The sequence below is a fragment of the Aquarana catesbeiana genome, linkage group LG11 (assembly GCF_042186555.1).
Source record: "Aquarana catesbeiana isolate 2022-GZ linkage group LG11, ASM4218655v1, whole genome shotgun sequence".
Classification (NCBI taxonomy): Eukaryota; Metazoa; Chordata; class Amphibia; order Anura; family Ranidae; genus Aquarana; species Aquarana catesbeiana.
This window is the reverse complement of record NC_133334.1, coordinates 192,869,794-192,882,168: the sequence shown is the minus strand read 5'-3', so window position 1 is coordinate 192,882,168 and position 12,375 is coordinate 192,869,794. Positions and strand designations below refer to the sequence as shown.

The window sequence follows — 12,375 nt, the reverse complement described above, 5'->3', positions numbered from 1 at the left end:
ATTTATATACTGTTTAGAAGTTCAGATCATGTTAGGAAATGTTCTCTTCCTGTTTAACACAGAGTGTGGTGTTTGGGCTTACAGCCAAGATAGCGTAAATTGCTGATTGGAGGAAAGGCACACACCCCCTCTCATCACGTTTTGTACAGGGCCAGCTCCCTGCTAATCTATTTATAGCAGCCTCTCCAGACAGAAATGTCAGGCTGCTTTTTTCTAATGTGTCCAGGAATTTGTCAGGAGTTATCAGGCTGATAACAGAAGAATGGGTCAGGAGAGGGCTACAGGACACTGAAGATATATGTGCCCAGCTCGAATTTCATGTATTAGGCTATGTTTCCACTATTGTGTCCCCAAAGTCGCGCGATTTTGCCGCAATTTTTTTGCCGCTACTTTAAGCAATGCCTGTGTATTCTTGAGGTCTATGGACCAAGTTGCATCAAAGTGGGACCAAAGTAGTGCAGGGACTACTTTGAGGTCGCTGCGTCTTGAAGTCGCACAGATATGGACGGTGCTCATTGGAAATCATGGGGTACAACTTGTCATGCGACTTTTCAGTCCCAAATCGCATGAAAAGTCGCACTAGTAGAAACCTAGCCTTAGGTTCACATCCACTTAAGCATGTGGTCTATACACTCTGAAGGAGTTGTTTCCACTTACCCTGTGAAGGGACAGGATCCAGGAAACTGGCACAAATGCATTTATGTCAGCATGATAGAGAATGCCTCACCTAACTCATGATGCATTTTGGGCCTGCATGCAGTCTACAGAGGCAGAGAAAACGGAAAATTGAATACTTACCTTTCCTTAATTTTCCTTTCCTGGTGCCTGCCCATGGCAGCATACCCATGGTTGGTTTCTCCGCCCTCTACCAACCCACAGGACCATTTTAACTCTATAAAAAAAGAGTTCCTCCCCTTAGTCAGTATTCTTGTAACTAGATCTCATAACGCTAAAGATCATTGAAGGGAGGGTGTATGCTGCCATGGGCAGGCACCAGGAAAGGAAAATTACGGAAAGGGAAGTATTCAATTTTCCGTTTTCCTGGTGCCTCCCATGTCAGCATACCCATGGTAAATAACTCGCTTACAGGGAGGGTACTGCAATAAAGCAATTTAATTAAACAAAAAAGCTACAGTACAGATGACTGCAAAGTCCTTTCCCCAAACTCTCGGGAAGTAAGGACTGCTGGGTCCACACTATAGTGGGACATGAACGTGCTGAAGGACGACCAGCTGGCCGCTCGACAAATTGTCTCAGGGGAGACCCGCGCCAAAGCTGCCCAGGAGGAGGCTATTCCACGCGTTGAGTGCGCATTGACCGCATCTGGAATTGGGAGACCACTAGCCTGATATGCTCTTTGGATTAACCTTACAATCCAGCTTGCCAAGGTTGTCTTAGATGCTGCCATTCCCTTTCTGGCACCCTTGGGGATGACAAATAGCTGTTGTTCTTTCCTGAACTGCTGTGTCAAATTTAGGTAGTGACTTAGGGATCTGGCTATATCCAACTCATGCAGTTTTGAGGAGGCTGGATCCTCCCCGAATGCTGGAAGAACCCACTCTTGGTTCAGATGGAAGACTGAAGGTACTTTAGGGATGAACTGATGAATAGGTTGCAACACCACCCTGTCGGGAAGAAGGTAATGTAGGGTTCTTGTGACCCTAATGCTTGGATCTCTGATACCCTGCGACCCGAAGTGATGGAGACTAGAAAGACTGCCTTCAGAGAAATATCCTCCAAGGTTCTTTCTTCTGTGGGAGCAAACTGAGGTTTTGAAAGGATATTAAGCACGATAGTCAAATCCCATTTGGGGTATAGCGTCTTTCTAGGCGGTCTCAATCTTAGAACTGCTTTCAAGAAACGTTCCATCAGAGGATCTAGCGCCCACCGGGTGTCTGTTAGAGTTGAAAGGGCTGAAACCTGGACCTTAAGCGTATTCAGGCCCAAACCTAAGTCCAATCCACTCTGTAAAAAGAGGAGTATGTTCTGGATTCCGGGGTTTAGAGGATCGAAATGGTTCGTTTCTGCCAATTCCGTAAACTTTCTCCAAACTCTATAGTATGTGGAATTCGTAGATGCTTTTCTGGCCTGTAGTAGTGTTTGAATGACATTATGCGAACATCCTAACTCGCCCAACCTTTTCCGCTCAACTTCCAAACCCTCAAGTCTAGGATCTCCGGGTGCGGGTGACAGAACTTGCCTTGAGACAGAAGGTTGTCTATGCGTGGAAGGTGAAGCGGTTTGCACAAGGTCATCTTGATTAGCAACGTGAACCACGGTCTCTTGGGCCAGTATGGAATCATTGCTAAAACTGTGATCGCTTCTGTGGTTAGACGTTGGAGAAACCTCAGTATCAGTGGAGTTGGTGGGTATGCGTATGCCATCTGAAAGTTCCATTGCTGGGTTAGGGCATCCACCCCTGCTGATTTCGGAGATGGGAACCTTGAAAAGAAAAGCGGTGTCTTCGCATTGAGCGGGGAGGCAAATAGGTCTATTTGGGGAGTGCCCCATTGTTGGCATATCCAGGAGAAGACCCTCGGATTTAGAGACCACTCGTTGTTCTGGCTGAAAGATCTTGAAAGCTGATCGGCTAACTGGTTCTCTGGCCCTGGGATATATGAGGCTCGTAGGTTGACTAAATTCCTCTCGGCCCATGTCAGAATGGGTGTCACTTCATTCAGAAGGGACCTGCTGTGCGTTCCTCCTTGATTCTGAACATAAGCTACTGCCGCTTTGTTGTCCATCTGGAGAAGGATGGATTTTCCCCTGAAGAAGGTGGCCAGAGACAGGATTGCTAACCAAGCCGCCCTTAGCTCCAAGGTGTTTGATACTACCTCTGTCACATTGAATTGCCATTTGCCCTGTACCAACTGGTCTTGGTAATGTGCCCCCCATCCTAACTGACTTGCGTCTGTCATCAGAACAGTCCATGGGATGGGGCCAAGGGGACAGTGAAGCAGAAGGTTGGATGGTCTTGTCCACCACCAAAGGCTGGATTTCATTGTAGGTGTAATCAATATCCTCTGCTCTAGGTGATCTTTCTTCCACTGTGATAAAAAGCCCACCTGGAAAGTCCGTAGATGCCATCTGGCCCATTTCACCATAGGTATGCATGAAGAGAGGGAACCTAGCAGGCTTAGACAGTCTGATGCTGCCATAGAATGGCTCGCTAGCGCCCTTTTCACTTTCCCTATCAATGAAGGGATTTTTTCTGCCGGGAGTGAAACTGCTCTTCCTGGAGTGTTGAGCAATGCCCCTAGGTAAATTATCTTCTGTGTGGGAGTAAGTTGACATTTGGCGTAGTTGATTAGCCAACCAAACTTTATCAGTGTTTCTAGGACCAACTGTACATATCACCAAGGTCTGCCTGTGCTGAGAAAGAACTAGAATATCGTCCAAATAGTGTAGTACTCGAATCCCCTTCTCTCGAAGAGGAGCCAAGATCGCTACTAGCACTTTGGTGAAAGTTCTGGGCACTGTTGAAATCCCGAAGGGAAGGCATTGAAACTGAGGGCAGATAGGTATGTGCAGATACGCATCCTGAAGGTCTATGGACGCCATCCAATCTCCTGGCTGAACAGATAGAATGACCGTGTTTAAGGACTCCATCTTGAAATGTTCCACCCGGATATACCTGTTCAGCCTCTTCAGGTCTAGCAACGGCCTCCAACCCCCCGATTTTTTGGGGACCAAGAAGACTGGGGAATAAAAGCCTAAGTGCTTCTCCAAGTCTGGAACTGGTACTACTGCCTGCTGGAGAACAAGCATTTTGACATATTGAAGAAGGGCCTCCTTCTTCTCTCAAGAGGTTGGAATCTTGGTGGCCTGAAAGGAATAGAGGGGAGGCTGCCTTTTGAATCCCCAGAAATGACCTTGACAGACCATGGACACTGCCCACTGGTCTACGCAACCTTCCACCCAAACCCGGGCAAACGCCTTTAGACGGGCTCCTACCGGACCGGCTTGGGTGGAGAGGGCGTCAAAAGGACTTCTGGCCATCAACTGTGGATGTAGAGGCTTTTGGTTTAGCCGACCTCAGAAAGGTAGCTTGTGAACGTTTCCAGCCCCTTCTATACTCCCTTCCCGGACGGTAGGATCTGGAGTCCTTCCCTCTTAACTGGCCCGCTGAGCGGTTTGCAAATCTCTTCCTCCTGCTTCTGTCCTGGGGAATTAGCCCACTTTTCCCCCCTGTGACTCTGGTAATTGCCGTATCCATTTTTTCACCAAACAGGGCTTTCCCATTGTATGGAATACGACACCATGATTGCTTAGACGTTGGGTCGGCCGACCATGGTTTTAGACACAACGCTCTTCTGGCCGTTATGGAATACAGCATGGCCCTGGAAGAGCATTTTAGGACGTCAATAGCCACTTCTGCTATGAAATCAGAGGCCAGCTTTAATTCATCCAGTGCCTTAATGATTTCTTCTGAACCTACACCTTGTCTGAGGGCCATTTCCACATTGTCTGACCATACTCTGGTGGCCCTTGAGATCGAAGTCAGAGCTACCGCCGACTTGCATGCTCCCCCAGCCTCCTGATATGTTTTTTTCAGGTCTGAGTCAATCCTTCGGTCAAGGACATCTTTAAAGGAGACTGCGTCTTCTAGTGGCAAGGTCGAGTTTCTAGCCAACCTCATAACTGAGGCGTCCACAGTTGGTACGGCATTAAAAAGTTGCGCATCTGCTTCTGCCAGTGGATATAACTTAAGAAAACGATTATACGCCATAGGTCTTCTGTCTACCTTCTGCCATTCATCTGTTACCACCTCCTTGATTTCTTCCATCAAGGGAAAAGTTGATACCTTCTTTTTCAAATGTGAGAAATATTTCTTTCTTTTAGAAGGTGGCTCTGGATTTTCCTCCCACTGGATTGCATCCTTGACCGCGATTATGAAAGGCTCAACTAGAGCGAAGTCAAAAGCTGAAATATTGCTATCCACCCCTTCCGCCTCGTCTTCAGAATCCACCTCTGTATCCGAATGAGGAGTGGACGCGCTTACTGCTGCTTCAGGCGAGGGTGGGTTAATTTGGTCTTGGAAGAGGGCCAACTCCCTGATTGAATCCTTGATCAAGCTCTTAATTGATTCCAGAGACTGCTGCTTATCTTTCTCTTTATCCCCTGTAGCCTCTAGTAGACACTTCTCGCATACCAATTTTTCCGGCAGCGCTTGTCTTCCACATACCCAACAGGTCTTCTCTTTTGGATACACCGGTCTGTGGGATTCGTGTCTCCTAGGGGTATGTCGGGGTGACCTCTGGCTACTGCGGGAGGCATGAGCTGAGGATGAGTGAGAGTGTCCTGAGCTCCTATGACCTTTGGATCTCCTATCTGGGGAGCTACGGTGAGATGATCTGCGGGATGATCCCCGGTGCGGGCTGTAGAAACAAAAAATATGTTCTAATTTGCCCGTAGTGCTCTTTTTTATTTTCCTTTAAAACTTACCTGATTGTTGCAGCCCTTACCTAGCGGTATGATGAGGATCTTTTTGTTGCGGTATCACATTACTAGGGGCAGCTGGGCAAGAGAAAAACAAAAAAAAGGATAGATTTCTTTCTGCTTTCCTTTTTAACCATATACATACAATATATATATATATATATATATATATATATATATATACATACACATATACACACACATAGATACACAATACATATACATAACATTAAACAAAAGTACCCATTTGCAAGCCCCTAAATACCTTGGCCAGGCTCCATTGCAAAAAATAGGGAAGACACTTAAGGGAGATGTCTTCACCTTGAAACTGGCCCTGTAATGAATCCCAGGCTCTCCATTTATGCTGAGAGCACTTTGGGAGTACCAAGATGGCCGCCGACAGCTTCAGTTTGCTACTGGGCATGCACCGTACTGTCACATGTGCAAGTAACAGCCTGCTCACATACGGATAGGAGACATACCATCAGGGAAGAGCATAGAGGAGAGGCTAAGCTCCTGTTAATCTTCCAATATGGCCCAAAAAAAGATCCACAGAAAAAAACGGCCTCCCATACTTATCTGGCGCCTTTAGCAGCCCAAGCGATGGGACTCCATACTGCAGGAGAGCATGAACCTGCAACGGTTACACCATAAAGCAGTGAGGTAAGGCTGATAATGATCCTGCAGGAATGAGGACAAAGAAAAGAATACTGACTAAGGGGAGGAACTCTTTTTTTATAGAGTTAAAATGGTCCTGTGGGTTGGTAGAGGGCGGAGCAACCAACCATGGGTATGCTGACATGGGAGGCACCAGGAAATGAAATTGCACAGGTTGCCTCACAAGGACTTGGTTGTGCAAAATTCTAAGCCCTTTTAAGGCAGCTATTGCAGAAAGGATGCTACAGATATCCACACCACAAGCAACACCTATAATGATAGAGCGTAAAGTGCTCATTGATGTGCACTGCACTTCCAGGGGTGGATGCTGCCCTCTAGTGTGTGCAGCAAGTGTCTTTGCCTTTTTATAACTTGGTTGCCTTCAGAGATCCTATGGATGAGAAAGTGGACTTGTTCACACCAAATGCAGTCCAGTGTGTCTTTATTCTGCATCAAAAAAGCATGGACAGTGTTTAACTTTGATTCCAGGTTACATAGTTCACACCAGTACAGCGCATTCTAGTACAGTCAACAAAAGTAGAATGTTGCATTGTTTCTGTATGGAACACATCTAGAAGCAGCAAAACGCATTGAGAATGCATCAAAACACTCATGCAGAACCATGTCTGGAACACAGAAATTGTGGTGATCTGGCCATCAGGCTTGCACAGAATCTATACAGTGACAGATTTTGCCTGCCAACCAGCAATACGTTAACTTTGATATATATTAACTTTAGATATGGCATTACATTCAACACTGGAAGCTGCAAGATTTGGCATAGTTTCTGGAAAGATTGGAACCTGGCAACTGACTTTTGGTGGATGCTTTGATAGACCTAGTACAAGCGCTGGCACACCCAGCCGCTGCTATGAGAGCATTGTGGTTACACCACTGGAGGGCAGGTGGAACATCTACACAAGCCTTTAACATTTCTTATGGGGGGGGGGTTATTGTTTGGCTAAACACTGAACAACACAATTAAGCGAATGACAGGAGGAAAAAAGTCTGGCCACAGACTAGTAAGAGGAAGCCGCCATCCTTCACTCAAGCCTGCTAAACTTCAGCGAGTGCAGGAGGCCAAATCTTATAGAACAGGCTACAGTTTAATAGATCACAGTGGAGGTGTCTTAAAATTACTTTTAACATGAAATCAAGTCCAGTGCAAGCTACTAAGATTGCTGGAAGGTCTTTTTGAAGGTGCGTCCAACCAGTCTCTTCCAGTTGGCCAGGGGGCCTGAGTGAATTTGATTGTAGCCACCTTTCGGAGGGTTTGCACGACAGTCAAAGACCAGTGGGTCCAGAAGACAGGTGGGCGTACAATGGAAAATTCCAAAGCTGATCACTGAATCCATTTAATCTATCTCAGAAGAGAAGATGTTGACAAGATTTTATACTGCTACAAGGCCATCATGCCAGTGATGCAGAAGACATGGAATGATCTGAGGGCCTTTCTCCCCAGTTTTTCTAGTACCTAAGGCAGGAGCCTTCTGGCCTGTTTTAGTTTGAAGGAATCAAATGTGTTCATATACATTAATCGGTTCAAGATGGTTCATGCAGACTGTCACAGGGACAGTTCAGCTGGAGGACCAGTTGGTATGAATCGACCGGCCGACTCATATTTCCATGTATTGATCAATGCCAAGCGCCAGAGGCATGTAAGATTTTCAGTGGCCAGATGTCACTTCCAGTTCAGGTGCTTTTACAGAATTGGCACAGTCCCAGGAATCTTTTTGAAAGATCTTGTTGGCAGTGGTGGTACCTTAGGCCAGGTGGCACATGAGGGTGTTTCAATTCTGCCTTATTTAGCCTATCTATGGATCAGAAAATCCTTGTGCCTATACAAATTTAACAACTGGAATTTTGGACATTGCCACTGTGCTTTTATTTTTTTTTTATTTTTTTTTGAGGCATGCCTCTCAGCCCAGGAGATAGGACGTGCAAGTCCATTGGATAGCGGTGAAGCACAGACTCCCCAAGTATCTTGAATGGAAGGAAGCTTTTTCTAGCATTGCAAGCCTTTCAGGATCTTTGAGGGGGCCCTAGTAAGGTTGACAACAAGACAGTAGTAACCTACATTGCCTGACAAGGAGACACCAAGTCTTTTCTTGTTACATCTTGCAAAGAAACCTTTTGTGGGCAGAAAACCACTTGGTCAGTTAAAATTGGTCTTCTTGCCAGGGAACAAAATCAATTATTGGTTTGGTTATGTCAATTTTGGCCCTATGGGGCATTCCAGCAGTAGTTCTCAGGGAGACTTCACTGAACATGCAGCTTCTGATAGTTGCAACAGGATACCAATGCAAAGACTCCGTTTATACAAGGTGCAGGGTGCCATGGAATTTCGTTTAATTTTTGTCTCTGATCAAGTGAATTATTCTAGGGCAAGGTCAGTAACGGCACTCTAATCCAATTGGACTACTTTTAATAGCCTGGCTATGGAATAGGCTACACTAGAGGTGCAGGGATTCTCATCTGATGCTGTTCAGATCCTGGTGACCAGAAGATCATCCATGAACGCTACATAGGAGGGGATATGTAAGAAGTTTGTTTTGTTTGCTCAGCAAAGCTTTCTCTCCTGTGTTCCTTGCCTCTAGCCAATATCCTTGACACTTTTCATTCAGCACTAGAGGTTGGTCTGGCATACAACGCCATTTAAGGGATCTCTACTTAATTTTTTTACAGGCTCTGCACATGGGTGCAAAGCCAGTGACCAGATGCTTCTTCCAGATAACAATCTATATATGACCTTGAAGGAAATCCTTGTTCCCTCTGTGGAACTTAGGCTTGGATCTGAGAGCACCCTTTGCTCCAACAGGTTTTATTTCCATTGGAGTACTGCATGGTAAAACTAGCTCCCCTGACAATAACTACATCAGACAGAAGGATGTTGAAGATTTCAACACTTTCCAGCAAGAGCGCTTTAGTATCCTTCTCTTTTTTTTTTTTTTTACCAGAAATAGGGATACCACGTCTATCCCCAAGTTCAATTTTAAAGTGGTATTCATTTTTCAGGAAAACTGGGAAGTAGGGAAACTTGGTCAAAGGAGGAAAGTGTGTTAGAAAAAAAAAAAAAAAAATCCTTTCATTTTAGCCATCAGGCCCTTAAAGTCATCTACTCTTGGGTTGCCAGGATGATTAAACTGGCATGCAGGACGTACGCTTTTCTGCTCTGAAATAATTGCAAGCCTATTTGACTAGAGGGATGGCAGCCTTTGAGGCAATTATGCCAGAATTTCTTGGAGGATATAGGTAAGGGCTAGCTTGAAGGTCGGTTGCAGCCTTCATTCAACCTTACAAATTAAATATGTGACCAGCATGTTTGGGACCAGAGAGATCAATTCCTTCTGGTTTTAGCATCTTTTCTTTGGATGTTAGTGTCTCTATTAATTGTTCTCTCCCACCCTAATATTAAGCTTTGGTATATCCCATTGTGTGCTGATGGGAGGATGGGCCAGGAAAATGGAAAATTGTTATCAAATACTTACCGTAATTTTCCTTTCCTGGCCCGTCAGCACAGGACTCCCTCTCTAGTGGCCTGTCGCAGGCTAAGTTATCGAACTGTCTTAGTTGGGGAGGAGCTGCCTTTTATTCAGCTATATAGGTGGTAATGTGGGGCTCCAGAAGAGATGTTAACCCATTGTGTGCTGACGGGAGGTGGGCCAGGAAATATATGCACTGTATCCAGTTTAGATAGATCTCACTGTAAACTGTTCCTGCTGTACTGTTTCTAATATACTTCAGGCAGGCAGTTAGAAACAGTACAGCAGGAACGGTCTGCAGTGAGATCTAGCTAACTGAATAAACTGCCTGCTCAAAGTAAATGAAATGACACTCTCCATCTCTCTCTCCGCCAGCAACACACTACACAAGGCCGACGTGCAGGTGGCCTTATATAGTGTGGGGCATGGACTTAACCCCCTGAGCCTTAATTGGTCAAAGGCACCCTGCCTTTGGCCAATTATGGCTCTTTGCTGACGGCGCTGTGATTGACCAAAGCATGCTGGTCATAATGCATGCTTGGCCAATCATCAGCCAGCAATGCACTGCGATGACGCAGTGCATTATGGGGCGTGACGCGCCGCTCGAATTTGGCGCGAACGCCCCATAATGTTCGATCTTCGGCGAACAGCCGATGTTCGAGTCGAACTCAAAGCTCATCCCTACTCTTGGGGAGTCAGGACGGATTTTTTTTCCACTGCTGGAGCAAATTTGGATCATGCTTTTGTTTTTTTTTTGTTTTTTTTTTTTTGTTTTTTTTGCCTTCCTCTGGATCAGCTGTGGGTATAGGATTGTGTATAAAGGATTGTATATTTTTTTTCATTGGTTGAACTAGATGGAGTTGTCTTTTTTTTTCAACCAAACTATAGTAACTCTTTAACTATATGAAGATGCTCATCTCCTTTAGTAAATCAGCCTTAATATGTAAGTTGATGCAAAGTTTTACAAAATTTGACTTTTATTTTATGCTTGTGAGCTCTCAATGTAAATTTGTCTTCATACTACATTCTGACCATTCAATAAGGATGATTAAACCACAAGGGTTGCCAATTTATAACTTTTTGACTCTCCTAATATTTGTGTGTAGACTGATTTACAGAGAATAGCACCATTTAAGAATCTGATTCTTGATTCTTTCTGGACTGGACACATTTACACACATGTACTCAGAAAAATGTTTTAAACAATTGCAATTTGGCAATTTTCAAATTAATTCACTCATTCCCACTGGGTGGAAATAAGGTTTCCTTAATTTTTTTTCTTCTTAATAGGGAAAAAAAGCAGGGGTCGGTTTACACCAGTACATTATGAAAATACATGCGCATTCAATGTGCATAGTAGTAAGCAACCCATTCATTTTTAAAGAATGCCAAAGCTTTGTGGCACACTAGAGCTACAACATTTTACACAATGCATCACAATGCACAGATTGTTCATATCTGTGTGTTGCGGTGCTCTACAATGCAGGTGAATTTGTAGTGCATTGCATAGGTGTGTTGAGGTGCCATTCAAAATAAATGCTACCGCAACTCATTGCACTGCATTTGATGTGTTTACGCACGTTGTGGTAACACATGTAAAAAAGTGCATTTTTGCACACATTACCACAATAAACTACTGTAATTGGGTCCTAAACAAAGTTATAAAATATATTTACAAGCATTAAAGCTTTAGTACTATACAGTAAAGCTGATTATTTAAACATGTAAAGGAATATGTAATTTTGTTATATAAGAGGAGTAAAAAAGGATAGTATGGCCTGCACTGTAGAATATTGCCGTTTTATTATACTTTTTTTTTTTTTTAAAGACACCAACCCTTCATTTCCCTATTTTAATTTTAATGGCATTAATAAAAATAAAATTCAAACCTAAACCTTTTGAAGCTGCACCTTTATTAAGCTGCATCTATGCATTTTTTTTCTTAAAATACTGTAGATGTAAACCCTAACTATATGACATTTTGTTTTCTAAAGAACTGTGTAGCATTAACCCCCATTTTTTTAAATTAAAGTAATATTTTTTTTTTTTTTTTAATTATTTTTTTAATCTTCTCTAATCTTTTTCTTTTTTCAGCCACTTTCTGACAAGGTTCCTGATAGTGACAAAAATAAATGATGCCAGCACAATGTGTAATTGTAATGCCGCGTACACACGAGCGGACTTTTCGACCGGACTATCCGACAGACTTTCGGCGGACTTCCAACGGACTTTCCCAACGAATGGACTTGGCTACACACGATCAAAGTCCGATGGATTTGTACGTGATGACGTACGACCGGACTAAAATAAGGAAGTTGATAGCCAGTAGCCAATAGCTGCCCTAGCATCTGTTTTCGTCTGTCGGACTTGCATACAGACGAGTGGACTTTTCGATAGGAACTGGGTCCGGCGGAGTTCCGACGTAAAGATTTGAAACATGTTCCAAATCTAAAGTCCGTCAGATTTTTGACCGAAAAAGTCCACTGCAGGTCCGATGAAGCCCACACACAGTCGAATTGTCCGCCGGACTTGGCCTGTTGGACCAGTCCGGTCAAAGTCCGCTCGTGTGTACGCGGCATAAGGCCACTTGTAGTCTCTACCAGGTGCATTTGACAAGGAGATAACACAGGAGCACATGGTAATAGAAAATGACTGAACCTGCCACACCTTTATGGCAGAATCACCAGGTATTCTTACAAAAAAGCTACAGAATTCAAAAAATTTAAAACTGATTAGAACTTGCATGGTAAAGCTTATATGAGATTCTAGTGCTTAGGTTTAGACCTACTTTAATGAG

The 12,375-nt window shown here is 44.1% G+C and overlaps 1 protein-coding gene across 3 annotated transcripts in view; it reads left to right on the top strand.

The window, feature by feature from the left end:
• Positions 1 to 12,375, top strand: part of SIPA1 (signal-induced proliferation-associated 1) — a 478,265-nt gene that overhangs the window by 359,279 nt on the left and 106,611 nt on the right. The window lies entirely within an intron of this gene.